The 22,934-nt window shown below is 44.9% G+C and overlaps 1 long non-coding RNA gene across 1 annotated transcript in view; it reads left to right on the top strand.

The window, feature by feature from the left end:
- Positions 1-1,140: 1,140 nt before the first annotated feature.
- The window catches only part of LOC144761275 (uncharacterized), a 62,355-nt gene continuing 40,561 nt past the window's right edge, over positions 1,141-22,934 (top strand). Inside the window, exon 1 of the long non-coding RNA XR_013595657.1 lies at positions 1,141-1,286. This is a non-coding gene — a long non-coding RNA (uncharacterized LOC144761275). The remainder of the gene's footprint in view (positions 1,287-22,934) is intronic.

Below are 22,934 nucleotides of genomic sequence, written 5' to 3'. Positions count from 1 at the left end.
AAAAGAACTTAACTGGCTCTATTGACAATAACATGGAAATACATTCTATTTCTTCACATGTCCCATAGTAGATAGCTAGAGGGACATGGGTTAGTGCCAGTTCAATAGTTTAACCCGCCCATAGGTGTGTGAACACTGCCTAGTTGTGGTTGAAAGGAGTGGCTAGTGCTAGGCAGTGTACCAAGGTATGTTCAAATCCCGGCGGGTCCACTCAGCCTTTTATCCATTTGAGGTCGATAAAATGAGTACCATTGAGTTGGGTAACAATAAACATCTGTTATTCAGCACCAGGACACCTTTGGGTAGTTGTGCGCTTTACAAATACACCTGTTATGTTATGTTATGTTATGTTATTACTTGCTGAAGCGTCTAAAGCAGAATTATGTTGTCCTGCAATTTGTTTGGTTGCTTGGTTCCCTCTAGTGTTAGTTTGTTCTTTAGTTCTGCACATTTGTTCTTTTTCCATCTTCTTCTGAATGATTATTTCCCCTCCCCTTTATTCCTCCAATCCACAGGTACTTCAGAATGTATACCACTCTATCAGAACATTGGAATGTTGAGCGCTCCAGTGAAAACAATTTCCCCTGGGGAGACTGCGTCTATGGGTGTGGCATCAAACAGCTGCTTCCTTTTCTCTTTAGTGAGGAGGATTCAGGGAATTTCGTCCGATTTTCTCTATCTACAAATTATGACAGCATTTACTTTTTATAGGACTTATCTTTGCCTCGATGTGAAGTCCTTTTTCTGCTTGTGAGAACCAGAATATGAGCTCGGAAACCTAAAGGATTTGGCATCTGTTAAATATCCCATCACACAACAGTGCAAAATATTAGATCTTGGATACAGAACATGAGAGTGATTGCCCTTTTTTCACGATATGTATGTTTAAAAGTATCTAAATGTGTTTTTATTTAAATGGGTGGAAATATATATTTTGCCCAGAGAAAGGGACATTAATCTTCGAATGTTTACTTTTTTACAACAATATTTATGTCGACTCTACACTTGGTACATCAATACATTTTCTGAATTTATCTCCAGGCTTTGTGAAATAGTGTTTCTCCAGTATACATAGAGGCAGGATCCAACAGCATACACCTACCGAGGTCAGGACTGCCTGTTTCTAGCGTTGACAGCCGTCCCTCCTCTGCTTCCACTAAAAGGTCCCAGGAACTGGCCGAGGCAAAGCTTCTGGGCTTTCTTCTCTCTGTACCGTGAAGTTGACGGCAACATGAAGATTCTCTGTGTATTGCTTATGATTATCATCTTCTCTGTCAGCGCCTCTGGTAAGGTCCTTTCTAGGAAAATACAAGTGGGCCCTAACAGCGCAGCCTTATGGATTGTAGTACCTGCGGATATAGTGAGAGAATTTGTTTGTATTTATACGTCGCACTTGTAAATCCAAACTCTTTATGCAGCTCTCTCAGGTGACAAATTTCATGAAGTGTAGTGTTTGAAATAAGAGTGATTTAACCAAGGAGGAGTTTATGACAGATGAGATACCCATGGATCAATTGCAGATTTTACAGTTTTGAAGTGACTGCAACCACAAAGAGCTTAATACAGATACAGGGACCATGGAGATCTGAGCACCTGCCATGGTGCATCAATGATCGCCACACAGTGCTTGGGTCTTGGTTTCTTCTATCATGGTAGCCAGTGATGCTGCAGTGAGTCAGGGGATGGGCACCCAAAGAGTTTTGCCTCCGATCAGAGGATCTAGTACTAGGAGAACAAGTGGCACTGCCAGATTTAAAGAGCTATTGAGCTGGCATTGTCAGTCAGCCAGAACCAGGGAATAGTTTTAATGATTCCAGCTTCCCTACAGTAAAGTTTGTCTTGTCATCCTCACCTTGGTCTCAGTCAGGGCTTTCCATTGCTATGGAAGACTTTCATGGGAGAACCTAGCAATTGAAAGTGAGGACAGTTAAAGCAGGGACTGATATAAGAACAGGTAATGGAAAGAGAATCAAGTTTAAAAACATAGGGCGTCATTACGATGGCGGGCGGACAAAGTCCCCCCAGCCACCGTAAAGGCATACAGGACAGGCCGCCGATGTTGCAGCGGTCCCGCCATGCTAATTAGGATGCGCCCACCACACTGGGTGGGTCTACTCGTGGCAGACCCCTCGGAATGAAAAAGGACTGTGCACAGCATTGCCATGCACTACATGGCAGGCACCATTTGGTGCCTGCCACGTAGTGCATTGCAATGAGGGGGGGTACCATAGGTACTCCCCATGTGCACCCCCCACCCCTCCAACACCCTGGCGGCCCACAACAGGCCCCCAATGTTCAGGTCTGCATGCCTATCCATGGCGGCATCGCCGCCATGGAAAGGTCAATTCATGCCTGCATCATAATATGAATGGCGGTGTCACACCGCCACCATATTGGGTCCCTTTTCCGCCGGTCGACAATTCAACCGTCGGAAAAGTGGCGGACGGTCTTTCCATCCGCCGCTGTGCCCCCTCCATACTAATATGGCAGGGGGAGAACCAGGGACATTTGGCAGGCGGATGGCCACCACCGGGTCGGCGGTAGCCACCGCTGGCCCGGCGGTGGCGATTCGCCCGCCATAGTAATAGGCCCCATAATTTGGCAGTTAGGAACCAATTGATCTAATTTGCTCAGATCCTCTGAAAAACAATTGACTCCTCTAAATGTATTCTTTATGAGTAATGTACTAGGGAGAAGGTTTAATCTTGCCCTTTCACAATAAAGAACAGGAGCAGTAGACATAAGATGAAATAGGAAGAAAGAAAGAGATCGGAAATTGTCAAACCAGGACTGGGGTAAGTTAATGAGTCAATTTCGCTCACTTACCTAACAGTATACAATGCATTAATACTGATAAACTGCATTATATTAACACACGTTGATTAAACAGCTTAATACAAACTGGTATGCAATGCATGCTATGAAAGATTGGAAAATGTAAATGGAGCAAAACATCTGAAAGTATGACTTTTTTGTCTCCATCCCCCAGACTTTAAATCACATCGAGATGAGTATTTCAGTGCACCTGGAAATTATTTGCATATCATACTCACTTGTACAAAATTATTTTGACTCCGACATGCCCTGATAAAGAATAGCAATAGACATACATTCACAAAATAATGTAGAAGAATATAATAGGAAAACACATTTACTGGAATTGTCAATAACCATAGACACAGAGTTTAATGTCTCTCTTCTTTTGGCTTAACTTACAATATCTTTGGATCAGCAAAACTTGAATTTCTCAGTTTAGCATTATTATTACTGTTTGATCTATGCCCCAATCTTCTCCTGTTCTTCTTGTCCCTCAGAGATGGGCTGAAGTGCTGGAACTGGGATCTTTTCCTACTCCACTTGGATTCATGCTACACTCCTGACCTTTCCTGTATTTTCCTCTTTTAAATACATTCCACTTCTTGCAAAACTAATTTAATCTATCATCTCCTTTCTACAGTATGTTCTTCTACCCTCCTCCTCACTCTTTTTTTAAAGTGACTTTTCCCAATCTTTGTACAACTAATGCTCTCTTCTGTCCAGGTTTTGTAGCCTCTCCTACTTTAGGTGCCTCTATGGACTTGGTCGTTTCTTCAATCCTTCTATCTGCCCCCATAACCTGACTTCATTATTCTTTGCACTGATAATCATATCTTTTCTATTTCTTTTAACTCACATTTCCTCCTTTCTTGTTTATCCCTACAGCTTTAGTTTGATGTTTTTTAGTTAGCTTTGTGCCTTTCATGTTTGATTCAAGTATATTCTTGCTTCCACCACTGAAATAGTTTTCTTCTCTACACCTTGGCTCCGGCTCACTACTCAGTCTGCAGTGGATGACCAGAATTCTCATTCTCCCTAAGTTCTTCTTGCATATCTCCCTAGCCTTCTCCCATCCCTGCCCTCATAGCTACTCACTTTGCTCTTCATTGCCACAAAGGAATATGTATAAAGATTCACACAGCTGAGGATCATGTGATCTTCCAAAGATTTTTACTATTCCTTCTTCATTTTATTCTGGTAGTCAAACACCAGTATTATCCCCTCCAGACCACTATTCACCCACTCACCAGAATTATCTTTCCTCCTTTCCTCAAGTAATATGTCTTCTGTGTACACATGTGAAGATTAAAGCTTTTTCCTACAATCTGTGACCACCTGTCTGTCTGTGTGACTGTATCTTGAAGATGGCATTTGATCTCCAAAGTGCAAAATGTATCTACTTATGGACCTTTGTGGAGTACTGTCTTATGTTGCATTTTCATATTAAAGCTCTAAGAATGGGTAACTAAGGACACTGTTCCTGGAGCTACTTGATCTATTAACTACCAACCAAAATTGTAGGCTATCGGGTCAAAAAGGTTGCTACTTCAGACCTGTGCTTCAGATGTGATCAAACTGCATTTAAAGGACCTTCTTGAGGTGTGGTAGTCCCAATGTCTTTCTGAATTTCCTGAAAGACTTCTTTAAAGAATCCTATTTTCTGTTTCTTATTGTAGGCTGCCAAGTTCAGTTTGTTTTTCAGGTGTGTGCGCAACGTTTTCCAGACCTTGACACACACCACACAGATTGACTTTTCAACATGTGTCTTTCGTTTGAACTTGTCTGAATGAGCAGGTCAGCCCTTCTGGATCACTGATTTCTCTTCTGGATGTTTTGGGTGAAAAGTGACAGCATGAATATTAGGCTGATTCCTGTCCAAGCTTTGAGGAAGGCGCACAGGGCTGTAAACTGTATTCTCTGCACCACCAAAGCCAGTGCAATTCTTTCAGGGCTGGTGCAACGTGCAAAGGTTTTCTTAGGCTAAATCCAAATCTGGCTCCTTTGGGTTGCAGTCTCTGGAGTTTCTGAATTCCTTTCATAGGTACTCCTGTGTAGAGTATGTTATATTATTATAGTATCAATAGAACCAGGCCTCTTGTCAGTCTGGTGATAATTGTGGACGTTAGAATGTTCCTTCTGAGCAACATGATATGGAAGTTAGTGTTTTTGGTTTGATCAAATGGGAGACCTGGCTCAAACAATGAGCAATAATGGGTTGACCCTGTGTCCCTCAACACCTGGGTATTTGTAATATATGAAACAAGTGATTTTGTTGGGAAGATACAATTACTTTGATAAATGCATATAATACAGTTTGAATTTTCAATTCCGTGTGGTAGACATATGTTTTTTTCACACAAGGAGAGAAAAGGAGAACACACCACAAAGGCAAGAACAATTGTCAAAGATTCAATTATTTACTAAATTGTTAATCATAACAGATAATAAATATGGCTGTCAATAGGTTTTTCAGTGATACATTAGTGACTATAGTGCAGGACAAGTGACTTGTAGTGATACATGTGGTCAATGGTGCTATACAGGTATGACAAACATGAGTGACACAAGTGTAGTGAATTGACAAGCTTATTCTTTTCTGTCCATTGAGTTACACATGAATACAAGACCCAGATCTGATTTTAAATTTGGGTCCAGGAGACTGTATGGACTAGAGTGGTAATAACATCAATGTTTTGACCCTTAATGGTAGCGCAGCTTGATACGCATTAGGACTAAGACAATGGGGGTTTTGGACAGCCGCATGCTTTAAGGGATTGGAAATGATGTCTGTGATCCTATTGTTTGATTAAATAGAGATATGCATACATACGTCCTGATGAAAAGTCAGGGTGTCCAACTCGATAGAAACGGAGACCTACATCAGGAGGTTGTGGTCTGTGAAAGGGAATTCTCTTGCAGCACGGGTACTCCACCTGCCCGTTGGAGTCGTGCAGTATGGAGTCTGTTTTTAGTCAAAGGTGCCACCAAAAGCCATAAAATTGCTCGGGAGTCACGAATGTTAGTACTGTCAACCTCTGCTTTCTTCAAACCATGGGCCAGATGCACAAAGCATTTTTCCGGCCGCAAACAATAAGGCTGCATGCTACCGGAAAAAACTTGTTACTGAATCATAATTTGCTACCATCTACTGATTTTGAATTTGGAACTGGCATGTTTAGAGTGTCCGTTCCAAATACTGAATCAAACCGGTATATATTCATGTTTTGAGACCAAATTAAGGCTGCAAAACAGTAAACTGGGTTTCACCTACTCACAAAGGGGAAGGGGTGCCTTGGGGACCCTTTCCCCTTTGAGAATGTAAATTTTTTTTTTAGAGCAGGCAGTGGTCCCACTGCCTTTTATTAAAAAGCAGTTACAGACTGGGCCTGGGCGGCGAATTCCGTTCCGCTCGCGTAATTTGCATAATTTGGGTAATTTGGGTAAATTCGCGATCCGCGGAAAACGCGGAATTGCACAAATTCCACGTTCCGCGTCTTCACGGATTTTTTTGCTTGTTCTCTCTTTCAAGGTGCGTGTTCGCAAGATATTTCTCCCCGAGCATGCAAACAGCGTTCGCGAACAGGAAAAAAGCATCGCAAGCACGCGGAACAAGCAATTCGGCATGTTCGCAGAACTTTTGCGTGCTTGCGGAGATTTTTTACCGTTTTGCGGAGCTTTGCGTAACGCGACTACGCAAATTCCACCCACCCCGATTACATATATGGTGGTCTGTTGACGTCAGAAGGATACTACATACTTTTCAAAATGTTTTTAGGGTGGGGCAAAAGAAAAGCATTTGAGGTAGGCACCAATGTTATTGTTGCAATTCTAACAGGTGAGACTCTGTCTAAGGTTCAAAAAAGTTGAAAAGGTCCTATTTACGGGCATGTTTTTGGTTTGTGCTAGGATTGGGGTGAACCTGTCAGTAAAAGGATATCTTCACTAAGGGTGGGCATAGTTCGCGAAGTAGCGCTACGCGAAGCTACGCAAAGTGCACTTCGCACTACGCGAACTTCACGTAGCACTACGCGAGTTGCGTAGTAGCATGTTCGCACTGTGCAAGATGCGTTTTCAATGATTGCACAGTGCGGACAAGCATACAGCACTGTGCAATCATTGAAAACGGCATCTTGCACAGTGCGAGCTGTAGTTTTCTGCTGCTCGAGTTGATTTTTACTCGAGCGGCAGCTTTCTCAACGCTTTCTCAAACCTGACCTCCCCGCGTTGAGAATCTCGCCGGGATGTCATTTTGCTTACTCGCGGTCACGAAAATGACGTTGTGGACCACGAACAAGCAAAAAATGACTGCTGCACTACGCTACGCTGCACTACGCGTGTTCGCACTGTGCTACGTGCAGCTCGCGTAGTGCGAAGTTGCGCAAACTTCGCAAACTACGCAAGCATAGCGTAGTGCTTCGCCCAGGGTTAATCTTCACCCAATTAAAGGAATCACTGTCATTCTGACTATCTCTTATCCCTTTTTCTGTAATTTCCCTAATAATTTCATTAATTTAGGTTGAAAATGTCTGTAGATTTTAGAGACTTCATGCCCAGACTTCAGGGGGTCATTAGGATGGCAGGCGGATCGCCACCGCTGCCCCGGCGGATCACGACCGCCGGCCCGGGAGTGGCGATTCGCCCGCCATCCCAACCCGATTTACCCCCCACCATATTATGATGGCGGGGTGTCGCGGCGGACGCAAAGGGCGTCAGCCGCTTTTCTGCTGGTCGGCAATCGTTCTGATTGGCAGCCGGGCTGACTTGGGCCTCAATATGGTGCTGCTGCCTAGCATGCACCGCTATCCATATTAGGATGCAGGGTGTAACAGGCCTTTCCATGGCCGCTACGGAAAGGCTGGTGGGGAACTGCTTTGGGGGCCCATTGCGGGTCCCTGGATGTGGGTGGCTGCACTTGGGGGGGTACCTATAGCACCCACCCTACATTGCCATGCACAAGGTGGAAGGCACCGAATGGTGCCTGCCACTTTGTGCATGGCAATGCACAACAAAGCACTTCGGCATTGCGGTGGGTGCTGCTTCCAGAAGCATCCGCCGCAATTTCAAATATGCGGAATGCGACTGCCAGGGTGGTGGTTGCATCCTAATTAGAAGTGCGGGACTGCCGCACGTATGGGTGCCGGTACCAGTCCCACCAGGGTGGCGAGCGGACTGAAGTTTGCTCACCATCCTAATCAGCCCCTTAGTAAGGATATGAGCAGATTATGGAATGGCATGTTTTGTGTCAGGAAATGTTAGTTTACATAAACATGTTATTAATTTCAAGAATTTTCAGAAATCTACTTTATCCAGAGCAGAGGCATGTTGTAAGTTAGCAAAGACAAGGGAATTTTGTCTGTCCCTATTTGTTTAATAGTGAAAAGAACCCAATTGGTCCAGTTGATTCAAAGGCATGATGGTTCACTGATAGAATATCGATTCCCAAAATATCCCCATAAACAAATATCGATGCGAAAATAACAATGTCAAAAATATCGACATCCTATATTTAAAATTGTAAGTACGAAAATATCGATGTGAAAAATAAAGATGTACAAAATATCAATTTTTTTATTTAAATACAAATTTATGTTAAATATATTAAATAAAAAAATTAACTTCAAAAAAATATTTAGATGTAATAACATTTTTACCAAATATAATAATTTAAAAATAAATATTGAAACATACATACATAAAATGTGATATATATATATATATATTTCCTTTAAAACAATTAATATACTATCAATTTTAATTTATTTTATAATTTTATAAATATAATAAAATCTACAAATAATGATGTGTATGTTTACATACACTTATAACATAAAATCTAATTTAAAAAACCTTATAATATAGATTAAAACATTAAAATATATAATAGTCTTTCAAATTAAATTTTTCATTCAATTGAGTGCAACAGAAGGGAAAGTGTTGGATAGCGGAGGGGTAAAAATGACTATTCCCACTCCAATGGTTGCAACAGTAGGGAAAGTGTTGGATAGTGTAGGGGTAAAACTTAGGGGGTGATTATAATGGCGTAACAATCGCCACCACCATGCCGGCGGTGGCGTCCGTCACGCCATCGTAACGTGATTTACCCACTGCCATATCACGATGGAAAGCGTCCGTCCGCCGCTTTGCCACCGGTCGGCAATCGTTATGATGGCGGAGCTGGGGCTCATGTATGGTGGCAGTGCCTAGCAGGCACCACCATCCGTATTCTGATGCTTGACTTTTGAGGCCTTTTTATGGTGGCGATGCCGCCATGGGAAGGCTGGTGGGGACATGCTTTGGGGACCTGTTGCGGGCCCCAGGGGGATTGTGAGTGGGCACGTGGGAGAGTATCTATGGTACCCCCTACATGTCCATGCACAAGGTGGCAGGCACAGCACGGTGCCTGCCACTTTGTGCATGGAAATGCACAACATGGCATTTTAATATTGCTGCAGGTGCTCCAGCCAGCAGCACCAGCTGCAATATTAAAAGGCAAGATGCGACCGCCGCGATTGCGGTCGCATCATGATCAGGGGTGCAGGACTGCCACATGGCAGGCGGCCGGTCCCGTTCCGACTAGGATGGCGGCATCCTGATAGGCCCCTTAATATTCCCACTCCAGAGAGAGCAACAGTAGGGAAAATGTTTAATAGTGGAGGGGTACTATTGCCACTCCAGTGGGTGCAACAGTAGAGAAAGTGTTGGATAGCGGTGTGTTAAAAATTACTATTCCCACTCCAGAGGGTGCAACAGTAGGGAAAGTATTGAATAGCGGATGGATTAAAACTACTATTCCCACTCCAGTGGGTGCAACAGTAGGGAAAGTGTTGGATAGCGGAGAGGTAAAAAATACCATTCCCGCTCCAGTGAGTGCAACAGTAGGGAAAGTGTTGGATAGCGGAGGGGTAAGAATTACCATTCCCACTCTAGTGAGTGCAACAGTAGGGAAATTGTTGGATAGCGGAAGGGTAAAAATTACTATTCCCACTTCAGTGAGTGCAACAGTAGGAAAAGTGTTGGATAGCAGAGGGGTGAACATTTATATTTCCACTGGACTCAGTTCAAAATTAAAAACAAACAAATTAACACCAACAATACAAAAGATTTAAAAAAAAACAAAAAAATAAAACATATATAAAAGTTTTAAATATTACAAAAGATAGAAACAGATTAGAATGATCAAAAGATCTAACAAATACCTAGAAAGATTATATAAAAACATTCAAAAATAATTTAAAGACAAAAAACTATTTTGTAATAGAATTTTTTATAAACAAAAAACTTATTTATTATATAAATGTAATATTTTTTATTTCCTACCCTGTAACACCTCACAATTCACAACCCACATTCATATTTTTTTTAAAGTACCTCAATTATTAACATAATTAATTATGAATTAAACAAATATTATTAATTTTAAAAAATTTCAAACTATTGAAAATGTATTTACTCCCCAAACGTTACCCCTATAAAAACAAAACACACACAAAATAACAATAAACACTTACCATAAATAACAATGTATATATTAATATTAATAATCAACTAATTATTAATTACTTTCCGCCCCCTACCCCAATAAACATCATAACCCACACCTAAAAATCATTACACAATTTCCATAACTAATTTTACTTTAATAAATTAATATCAATTAACTTATTAATTAATTTAAAAATAAGAACTTTCCACCTTTTACCACTATAAATCCCACAACCTACATCAACAGTTAATTACACAATTGCCATATTTTAATTTTAATTAATTAACTAGCTTTAATTAACAAACAATTATCAATTATGAATAAATTGCTTCCCACCCTATTCTCCTATGAACCCCATAACCCACTCCTAAATAATGACATAATTAACATAATTAACTACAATTTAATTAACAATCAAAAAATACATATTAATGTATTAATAATAGAATAACTCCCACAATTAACACTATAAAATATAAATTAAATACATATTAATACATTAAAAATTATACATTTATTATAATTAAATTACTTCCCACCCTATTCCCCTACAAACCCACAACCCGGTCCTAAAGAAATGACATAATTAACATAATTGACAATGAATTAATCAACTGCCAATTAATTAATAATTAATAATAAATAATTCCTACGGTTAACACTATAAAATCTAAATTAAATAAATACTAATACAAATAATTATTAATTTATTATAATTAAATTAATTCCCACCCTATGCCCCTATAAACCCACAACCCACTACATAACTTAAAAACGCAAAATTTAATTAAGATAAAATGAATAACTCCTAAAAATGTAACACATATATATAAAAACAAATCTTATACAAAAAAATAGATCACATACATACCAAAATACATAACACTAATTAAAACATCGATATTGTAAACAACTATGGCCCCCATTAGGATGGCGGGCGGACTTTGCCTGCCCGCCATCCTCGCAGAAAACAGGACCGCCCGCGAACTGTGTGACGGTCCCACCTAGCATATTATGATGCGCTCGCCACAGTGACGGGCGCATCATGCATTTATAACATTGCGGTGGGCGGTTTTCACACCAGCACCTGACGCAATGCTATAAATGCTTGTGATGCATTTGCATACACAAAGCGGCAGGCACCGTGCGGTGCCGGATGCATTGCATATGCAAATGCAGGGGGGTACCACAGGTACCCTCCCATGTGCACCCCCCCTTGCCTTCACCATGGGGGCCCACAGGGGGCCCCCAAAGTGAAGACCGCATGCCTTTCCGTGATGGCATTGCCGCCACGGAATGGCATCTGATCCTGGCAATCCTCATATGGCTGGCGGTGTCTGAAAGACACCGCCAGCCATATGAACCCTTTTCCGCCCTGGCCGCAAGGCGACCGGGGCGGAAAAGCGGCGGACGGTGTTTACTTCCGCTGCGGTCACTCCCGCCTTTGTAATATGGCGGGGGGGAAATGGGTGGCGGCCAGTGATGGATGTCGGGCGGATCGCCACCGCCTGCATGGCGGTAGCGATCCGCCCGACATCCTAATGGGCCTCTTTATGTTTGCAAACTATATAATCAATATTTCCCAAAACTATATTTCTTACCTGCAAGTCGATATTCCTGACCACGATATTCTTCCTGTCGATATTTCTGTATCGAGCAAGCAATAGAAGGGTTGCTGAACTGTTCCTAAGGAGAGATAGGGAAGTTTTTAGCTGGCGATATTTCTGTATCACAATATTTAAAACTCTATATTTTGTATGTCAACATTTTCAACTCGATATTCTGTCTGTGCAACGGCACGATTAGCTGTTTCATTTTAGGGTTGTTGCAAATGAAGGCAAAGTTAGAAATACAAATGTTATTGTCAACTTTCAGTATAGCTCCTCTAGTGTTGTTCAGGATATATTTGGAATGTGGGAGATTTCTTTGTTCATGGACAGAAATGAAACTAGGTTGCCAATAGGGAAATTTTGGGAACAAGCCTTCTAGTAGGTCTGAGAATTTTACTTGCTAGAGTCTTGTTGTGTTTAATGGTGTTCATCAGATTTTGTGAAAATTCTAAACCGAGATATTTGGGTGGTATGGCTGCCAAGCAAGACCTTTATTGCCTAGAAACTCTTTGGTTCCTAGATATTTAGCAGTATCACTTTAGACTTATCTTTATTAAGAGTATATCCCAATATTTTAGAAAATGCCTGGATGGATTGGGTCGCCTATACCGTTATTATTAAGATATCGTCAGAAAATATTGATGTCTTGACCATCAGATTTTAAAATTGAATGCCTGCAATATTTTCATTAGTCCTGATGTTATACAGAAGGGGCTCAAGGACTAAAAATGAGTAAAGCGGATGACAAGGATCAGTCTTGTCAGGTGCCTTGTTTAAGGGGATAGGATTTACAAATACTCCCCCCTGACGCAGCACTAGGTTCTGAGTATAAAGCCAAAGACATTTTAACAAAGGATCCACCTAGATACAATTTCTGCAAAAACTTGTGCATGATGCTTAAAAACGTTTTTATCAAATTGGTTTGCATCTTGCATTTTTAGGACTTTTATTAAAAGTGCTATACAAATTCAATAAAAAATTATGTAAGTAGAAGATTCTCCCAAACGAGAATTTACCAAAAGTATCTATGTGCAGTAAAGGTGCAGTTGATCATTGGATCAAGATGTGGTAAACAACAGCCTGTCCTTTACACAGTGCAATTAGTGGATTTGCGTCCTGTCTTTACAAGCTTTGCTCAGGGTGCATACTCACTGCGTAACAGTCATATTTAATGAAAACGGACTTTCCAATAGGACTCAGAGTTCTAATAACCTATGGAGGTATGTCCCAGCGGTTATGTTGTTGGCACCTAAGTTTATTTCCTACTTTTCTTGCTTGCCGTCATGTCGTTTTCATACCTGCAAAAACCGAGAGCATTCAGAATGCTAACATTAGTAATACATAAATGACCAATAAGCGTAAACCGATAGAATAGTGATGTGCTTCTGGAGAGATTATGTTATGTTATGTTATGTTATATACTCTTTTAACGCACACAGCTACTCCGAGGAGTGTCCCTGCGGGAGTCCAAGTGGAGTCACCGAACTGTCACTAGGGGAATAGATACGTTTTAAAAAGTTTCTTGGAAGCTAACGGGTCTTGGGTTTTGCGCAATGGAAAAGGAAGGGCATTCCAAGTCTGGGCAGCTTTGACAGCTAGGGAGCACCCGCCCATCTTGTGGCGAATGAAACGGGGCACTTTAGCTAAGAGAAGAGCTGATGATCGTAGTTGTCTCAGCGGGACATAGAAAGAAAAACGCTTCTACAAATAGGCGGGACCATGACCATGGAGGGCTCGATGGGCGATAACCAGGGATGTCAATTTGACCCGATCGGCCACAGGAAGCCAGTGGAGCAGTGGAGTGAGCGAACATATTTGTGCATGCTACTCCTTTTAGAAGTTCCTAGAAGCCTGGCAGCAGCATTCTGAATGCCCTGGAGTCTGTTCAAAGAATATCCTGGGATGCCCACATACAAAGCGTTATTTCCATAGAGGAGCATCCCTGACTTGTCTTCGTTACATTTGAGTTGAGCGTCTGCCAGCCACTCAAAGACCGAAGACAAGTAGTGCTGGACAAACAATACAGCATCCTTACCTTTTTCCCAGGTAAAGAGGAGCTGGGTGTTCTCTGGATAGGCTATCACCTTAACCCCCAAGTCCTCGGCCAGATAGACCAGAGGATTCACATAGATGTTAAAAAGGATGGGGTTAACGGAAGACCCCTGCGGGACACCAGTGGTGACCGGCTGCGGGTCTGAAGGGGCTGTCGGCAGCCAGACCTATTGAACCCACTCTTCAAGGAAGAACCTCAGCCAACCCCAGGTGGCACCTGAGACACCAATCTCAGTGAGCTGGGTGAGCAGCAGTGAGTAGCATTACTAATGCTGCTCTCCCACCGGCATATAAACACTCACGAATGGCCTCAGAAATCTCCACCAGTGCTGTCTCGGTGCTGTAAGAAGAACGAAACCCAGACTGTGCTGGATGCAGGACATCTGACCCTCCAACAAACTCCGTAAGTTGTCTGGTCACCCCCTTTTCACAGACTTTTGCAAGGGTGGGCAGGAGGAAAATAGAGTGATAATTCCCTGGGATTAGGGGGTCAAGGGTGGGCTTTTTAAGAAGGAGGAGGATTTTTGCCTGCTTCCAGGCCTCCGGTGCACGGGCCTCAAGAAAGGAGGCTTTTATGATGGCATTTACTTCGGGATTGATTATCTGTGCGACTGCAGCTACCAATCTAGCCGCGCAAGAGTCAGCGGGCGAGCCCGATTTCAAGCCCTTCAGGATTTTAAGAGAGCTAGACAAATCCACAGAAGAGAAAGTCCGCAGAACGTGCATGGGTCGGCAAGCAAAGGGGCACCAAGCATAGGATCAGAAGGAGGTCCGGGGCAGGAAGTGAAAGCTACCTGATTTGTGCGTATCTTGATTGATTGATTGATTGTACACTTATACCGCGCATACTGTCACCCTACGGGCATCCCAGAGCTTCAAACAACAGACTTAGACCAAGATGGAACAGGTCACAACAGACTAGACCAAGGTGGAACAGGTCACAACCGAACATCATGGGGAGGGCAGAGCTTACACCTTAGGGAAGAGCCAAGTCTTCAAGTTCCTACGGAACTCAAGCACGAAGTTGGCTTGTCTAAGGCTCAGAGGAAGTTCATTCCACAGCCTTGCGCCGGCCACACTGAATGCCCTACCACCTAGCCTCGAGCGTTTGAACCGGGGAATCATCAGCAGGCACGCACTGGAGGAGCGGAGTTGTCTCGTCAGGCGATACCATGTGAACCTTTCCTGAAGGGGAATGGGACCTTGGTTATGCGCCGCTCTAAAGACCAAGCACAGAGTCTTGAAGTGGACCCTCTCCCTAATCGGCAGCCAATGAAGCTCTTTCAAGGCCAGGGTAGAGGATGAACTCCATGACCTACCAAGGGCCAGTTTGGCTGCAGCAGACTGGATTCTTTGCAGAACCTCAAGAATGTAGGCGGGGGCCCCCAGATACAGGGAGTTGCAGTAATCCAGCCTGCTTCCCACAATGCCACTTACTACCAGAGAACGAGCCTCCTTAGGAAGTAGAGGGAGTATTTTCCGTAACATACGGATTAAGGCAAAGCAAACACTGGCGGTGACAAACATCTTAGCCATGAAAAATTTAGACAGAGTATTACACCAGCCCTCCGTGGCCGGTAGTAGGCTTGATTGCGCAGTTAGAGAATCCCGCAAGGCTCCCGTCAATATCTGAAGTAAGTCTAGAAGCCAACAAGACCGAGCTGAGTTTGGAGGGTTCTATTTTTTTGAAGGCTGGTTTCCGGTAGGAGGGGCCAGAAGGGCAGGCCAAGGCAACCTCCCAGGAGAAGTAGGTGAGATAGTGGTCAATGCAAAGGTGTAAACCCAGGCCGAAAAATACAATATTTTTCGGCCTGGGTTTACACCTTTGCATTGAACTATTTCCCTGACCCAGGATCTTTATCCTCACCAGGGGGTCCCTGATACACTACATGAGATAGTGGTCAAACCAGGAGACTGGTAGAGGGTCTTCAACCATAATAGAGAAGTTGAAACAAATTGGGTCCAGAATATGGCCTTGTTGGTGTGCAGGGAGATTGACCCATTAAGAAAGTTGGGCGAGATGAAGGTTGTCGCAAAAAGCAAGGGAGTCATTAGAATCAGCCTGGTCAAGATGGATATTCAGATCCCCCAGCACCATATAGGATCAAAGCACCCTGGAAGTCACTCCAAAGCTTCGCAGTAACCCCATGAATTAGTGTCTCCTTTAAGGAGATCCCATTAGTCCCTATACATAATAGCCACTCCACCCCCCTACCCTCACGGCGGTCATTTCTGGTGATCTTATAGCCGTTAGGGGTGGCTAGTGCAACAAATAAACAGTAGGTTCACTGGTTTATCGGAGAGGAGCTTGCATACAATCTGAGTGTTGCGTCTTTAAAGAATGCACATTAATCAAAGCCGCCAAGATGGGCGGTGACCTGGAGGGCCTAAGCAGGGAATTGGCCAGGTATGAGAGTATCTGAGCACAACCTAAAGCCACACACAGCACAGATATTGTCATGGGCAGACAGCAAGTCTATCTGGCAAAAAGAGTTACAAGCTGGTAGACGGAGTGACTAAAGTGTCTTACTAGTATAGCACATCCTATCCAGTGTGGCGGTAAGGCAACGTGCAGAGTAGCTGGCCCTGGCTGCTTCTGGGAAATTGACAGGTGCAGGCGGGCTTGCCTTAGCGCACCCACTGCACGTCCATGCAGCATGCATATTTATGAACCCAGCAGCCAGAAAAACTAGAGAGCACACTAACTCAAAATGGCGTATATGGCTGGCTGACCGGATTAACAGGAGGTTAGGTAAGCCCCCCTCGTAATCGGACTAAAATTCCCCACAGTTACACAAAACACAACAATATTTTAAAAGTAAGGTTTTAAAAACAAAAACAGGCCTAACATTTGTCCGTCAAATTCTAAAATTTAAGAGATTATAGCAGTTGAAGACGTGTGCAAAATAAGCAAATTATAACCTGCACTTTCACTGAGAAAAGCTTTAAAGAGAGAGGGGGCAGGCTGAGGGTCGGCGAGGAATGGGAAGGGATGGGCAAATATCACAATGGAACATTTGAGTAGAATTGTAGTTAATCATTCAGTGTACATACTCTCTGCTGGGTCAACTTTGGCAGTTTCTGTAAGGTCCAGGATTTGTACACTTCTTAAGAGGATAGTAAACTAGAGAAAGGCACAAAATGTATGTCACAGAGTAAACACAACTCTAAGGAATCAGCCTGTTTAACGGAAATAGTGCCTCCATGTAGTCTCTCATTACATAAGTAAAACAATCACAAGAGACTTATATTTGCCATTAAAATATGGTTACCTTTTAATATAAAATTGGGAAGTTTATTGTTTTGTAAACAAAATGACATTCATCTGTAAAATAAACACAGAACAGATAGAGACAGTTTTCCTCTGCATACATTGCTCGCCCATGCCACGGGGTCTGCCTGCATAATATGATTTGTGCCCTATAGCCCATTACCTCGACACAGTTGGTCTTCTAATCCCCATTGTGTCAATGTATTGATTGGCTCAGTCCACCATCTTCAGCCGGAAAGAGCCCATTCCAGATCTGATGACATTCCCAGGCCTTTCCTGTAACAGAAGTGTTATGTCAGAGTCCACAACTAGTCGGGACTGGGCAAGCACACTCAAACCATGTCATGTCCTTGAGAACAGGTCTTGCCCTAATATACTTTCTGACTGTGCAGTATAAGATCATGGTCAAAACCGTTTTTCCCAAAAGTGATGCAAGTTCTGGTCTTTGCCATCAGGACATAACTATCAGCCTCATTTAGAGTTTAATGCATAGGGTACTCTCTCACAAATGCAACGGAATGCCCTGTCCACCTGACCGTTGATCCGACCACCTCATTTAGATTTCGTGTTCCGTTAATGGAAAACCTATTGACTCTGTCTTCAGAAAACTTCCTCTGACTGCCTTACGAAGTAGAGGCCGTCGGAGGAAGGACAGTTCACTGTCTGTCTTATTTAGAGTGGACGGGACAGTATTTAGTTTTTCCTGTCCTAATCACCAGGAAAAACCTGGTGGTCAGGGAAAGGCAAAAAAATTATCGTCCACACACCAGGTGAGAAAACTCCAAGGGTGTACAGTTCCAGTGTCACATGTGATTTTGATCACAGTGCAAAGTGTTGCCCGCAGCACAACCAGAGATATCATCACAATGAGTCCACCCCCCTGGTGCCCAAACACCTTGGCCATTCAAAGTTAGAATGCCATGTATACACATGCATGTGTAGTTGAAGTGTGTGGATGCATTCATGGAGTTGAATGCACCTATATGGCACAGCAACACACATCCATGACTATACTTTTGAGGGGGCAATAGCACCCTGAGCAATGGACTTCAATCCAATGTTCCTGCATCATGACATAACATCAGAAGCAATCACCACCTCCATTCCAGACCAGTCCTTCATTCAAGGGCAGGAATGACCAATCAGTGACCACAACTACCTAAGAAGGGCAATTCACCACTTATACAGACACAACTCAGACAAGGCATGCCTAGGTGGAGGTCACTTGTCCTGTGATGTCAATAGGTTTTACACATGCCCGTGGATTCAAAGTGGCCATCACAACAATCAATCAAGACCATACATTGGCAGACAGCAAGCTGAAGCACACAAATCACACATCCACAAATTCACTCTGGCTAATTCTACTGCACACTGACATACACATAATACACACATATGTAGATTGCAACATAATGGCAAGGCCTGCAAGATCTCAACTTTTGCAGGTATGCCCCCTCACACACACACACCTCAAAGTACATGCTCATCTCTCAAAACTAACATATACACAAGCACGTAAGAAGCCCACTCTGGTGCAGATAGATGGAAAAGCATGTCTGCCCCACAAGCTCCAGGCATGTTCTCAAATTTTACCAACCTCAGTCATACTAAATAACTTTTGTTCTGCCCTTCTCACATCCACACCTACATTTTCAGCACCACTCTTCATCACTATGTACACAACAGCTCCCACATACATGACATGCACACAATGTACTATACTCATCATCACAGCCCACTCTGATATGCACACTGAACACATCACCACATCTAACAACAAGACACTTACATAGCTCAATGAATATGTACTCTGTCATTCGCACATCACCATACACCTCTCCTAACTCAGCTCTAGTTGTACAGCTAGTCGCTCTTCAAAAATATAAGTCCACAGATCAGAACACAACAGACATCAACTATTCAACACCTCAGATTTCCCGATTCAGCACTTACTCAACTGGTGTAAATGCCTTCACATACACCTATAGACACTGTCACATGTGACAAGCTTAACCTGTGGTTCAGTGACATCCACATATGACTTCCATGCCCAATGACCCCATGGACTCATGCACAATAACAACTAAACGCACTCATCAAAAATGCACTGTTACAGTTATATCTCTTAATAGTGACACAGACTACAGTTCTTTTCACCTGCAATAATCCAGTCTTGTCTATCTGAATATTCTCATATCAGATCTACCAATTCCTACCATACCTTGCACAGGATGAAAGCAGTTTAACAAGCTTGCATACCTTGAATCACTCCCGCATTTAATGCACTCACATTGTGACAAAATGGACACTCCACGTCTCATACACGAGAACTGCTTATGGACCCAACTCATACCTCATACTCTCAGGCATACTCAATATTTGTCCAGCCCCCATCACATAGGAGTCTCCACTACGAATCAAAGTTTGTAACACCAGTCTCTATCATCTCTACCCTTGTGTGTGGCATCTCTTCACATGCAATATCAATCGTGCTAAACACACCTGCAGTTAGGCCTCACAATCAAAAATCCACATACTGCCCCGTGTGGCAACTAAGAGCATGGATGTGACACTGGCTCCAGTGGCATCTGTACGGCAGACAGACACACAACACATCTGTGCACCCACTGTCCACTCAGCTTACCACATGTAGGACAGGGAAATCCAACAAACATCACAGCACCCCTAGGTCAGCTGTGTGTGAGCTTGCCCAGCATCACGCATAGCTCAAAAGGACATTATTAATCAATCAATCAATCAATCATATCATTTGTAAAGCGCACTACTCACCCGTGAGGGTCTCAAGGCGCTGGGGTATGGAATGCTGCTACTGCTCGAAAAGCCAGGTCTTGAGGAGTTTTCTGAAGGTCAGCAGGTCTTGGGTCTGCCGTAGGTGGATGGGGAGGGTGTTCCTGGTCTTGGCGGAGAGGTGGGAGAACGATCCGCTGCCTGAGGTTGCTCTTCGGAAGCGGGGGACTGTAGCGAGGGCAAGGTCGGCAGAGCGGGGCTGGCGGGTGGGGGTGTAGAAGCTGAGTCGTCTGTTGAGGTACGTTGGTCCGGTGTTGTGGAGTGCCTTGTGTGCGTGGGTGAGGAGCTTGAACGTTATGCTCTAGTTGACCGGGAGCCAGTGCAGGTCTCTCAGGTGGGGTGTGATGTGGCTGCGGCGAGGGATGTCGAGGATCAGGCGTGCAGAGGCGTTCTGGATGTGTTGGAGCCGTCTCAGGAGTTTGGCTGAGGCTCCTGCGTAGAGGGCGTTTCCATAGTCCAACCTGCTGCTGACAAGGGCCTGGGTGACTGTTCTTCTCGTTTCAGTGGGGATCCACTTGTAGATCCTACGGAGCATGCGGAGGGTGTTGAAGCAGGAGGAGGAGACAGCGTTTACCTGTTTAGTCATGGAGAGGGTGGAGTTGAGGATGACCCCTAGGTTGCGTGCGTGGTCAGTGGGTGTTGGAGCGGTTCCCAGTGCGGCCGGCCACCAGGAGTCATCCCAGGCCGAAGGGTTGGATGCGAGGATGAGGACATCTGTCTTGTCCGAGTTCAGCTTCAGTCGGCTGTTCCTCATCCATTCAGCAACGGCCTTCATTCCTTCGTGAAGTTTGGTTTTGGCGGTGTGGAGGTCCTTGGTGAGGGAGAGTATCAGCTGGGTGTCATCGGCGTAGGAGAGGATGTTGAGGTCGTGCCGACGGGCGACGTGGGCGAGCAGTGCCATTTAGATGTTAAACAGGGTTGGGCTGAGGGATGAGCCCTGGGGTACGCCGCAGATGATCTTGTTGGCTTTGGAGCGGAAGGGGGCAAGGCGGATGCTCTGTGTTCTGCCGGAGAGGAAGGAGGTGGTCCAGTCCAGGGCCTTCTCTTGGATCCCAGCGTTGTGGAGGCGTGTTCGTAGGGTGTGGTGACAGACCGTGTCGAAGGCGGCTGACAGGTCCAGGAGGATGAGGGCCGCCGTTTCTCCGTTGTCCAGCAGGGACTTGATGTCATCGGTGGCGGCAATGAGGGCAGTCTCTGTGCTGTGGTTGCTGCGGAACCCGGACTGGGAAGGGTCCAGGATGTTGTTCTCCTCAAGGTAGCGGGTCAGTTGTTCGTTGACGGTCTTCTCGATGACCTTTGCCGGGAACGGGAGCAGGGAGATGGGCCGGGAGTTCTTGAGGTCCTTGGGGTCTGCCTTGGGTTTCTTGAGTAAGGCGTTGATCTCGGCGTGCTTCCAGCTCTCCAGGAAGGTTGCTGTGTCGATGAAGGTGTTGATGACTTTCCGGAGAAGGGGTGTGATGGATGTGCTGGCTTTGTTGAAGATGTGGTGTGGGCATGGATCTGACGGAGAGCCGGAGTGGATGGTGTTGCTGATCTTGATGGTGTCATCGTCGTTGATGTTGGTCCAGTAGAGCAGGCGGTTGGTGCGGATGGTGGTCGTGGGGGCGGAGGTCTCAGTGGTTGTCGGGGAGGTCATGGCGTTGAAACTGTCGTGGATGTCTGTGATCTTGCGGTGGAAGAAGGTGGCCAGTGAGTCACACAGGTCTTGCGAGGGTGGGACGTCATTGGTGTTGGAGCTGGGGTTGGAGAGTTCCTTCACGATGTTGAAGAGCTCTTTACTATTGTGCGCGTAGTTGTCTAGGCGGTCTTTGAAGGAGGCCCCTTTGGCGGATCTGATGAGGTGATGGTGTCTGCGGGTGACATTCTTGTGGGCGGTGTGGCTGTCCGTTGTTCGTTCACGGAGCCAGATCTTCTCCAGCTTTCGGCAAGTTTGCTTGGAGGCCCGGAGGTCTTCAGTGAACCAGCTGGCTTTCTTGTTAGTATGATTGTTGGAGGGTTTCTTGATCGGGGCGAGGGTGTTGGCGCAGTCGTTGATCCACTGTCTGAGGTTGCGGGCAGCGGTGTCGGGGTCGGTATGGTCGGTGGGTGGGCTCTGGGTGAGGGTGGTGGTTAGCTGGTCTTTGCTCCAGCAGCGGTGAGGCATCTGTTGGGCGCTGTGGTGTGTGGTGGGTTTCTTGAAGGTGAAGTGGATGCAGCGGTGGTCGGTCCAGTGGAGTTCGGTGGTATGGTTGAAGGAGACGTGGGGGCTTGCGGAGAAAATGGGGTCAAGCGTGTGACCGGCGGAGTGGGTGGATGTTGTGACGAGTTGTCTGAGTCCGAGGTTGGCTAGGTTGTCGATTAGGGTGGTGGAGTTGGTGTCGTCATTGTTCTCGAGGTGGAAGTTCAGGTCCCCGAAGAGGATGTAGTCCATGGAGGCGAGGGCGTGTGTGCTGACGAAGTCGGCGATGGAGTCGCTGAACTGTGGTCGGGGTCTATCGATGAGGGTTCCTCTGAGGGTGGTGTTGGGGTCGGTGTGGATCTGGAAGTGCAGGTGGTGTTCGGCGGTGCTGAGGGTGTCGTCGGTGTTGGTCGAGACTCTGAGAGTGTTCCTGTGGATGATGGCGATTCCTCCTCTCGCTCTGTTGGTGCGGTCCTTGCGGGTGATCTTGTAGCCTTCCGGGACGGCTATGGCTATGTCGGGTGCCGAGACGGGGTTCAGCCAGGTCTCCGCCAGGAAGGCGACGTCTGGGGAGGTTGAGTTGAGTAGGTCCCAGAGTTCAACGGCATGGTTTCGGGCAGAGCGGGTGTTGAGAAGGATGCATCTGAGGTGGTTGGGTTCTTTCCTGGTCGGCAGCATGGTGGGGCGGATGCTTGTGAAGCTCCAGTCCCGGCAGGCGAAAACTCCGTGGGT

Source organism: Lissotriton helveticus, chromosome 6 (genome assembly GCF_964261635.1).
Source record: "Lissotriton helveticus chromosome 6, aLisHel1.1, whole genome shotgun sequence".
NCBI classification, from domain to species: domain Eukaryota; kingdom Metazoa; phylum Chordata; class Amphibia; order Caudata; family Salamandridae; genus Lissotriton; species Lissotriton helveticus.
The sequence above is the reverse complement of the archived record's forward strand: the minus strand, read 5'-3'. Positions and strand labels throughout refer to the sequence as shown.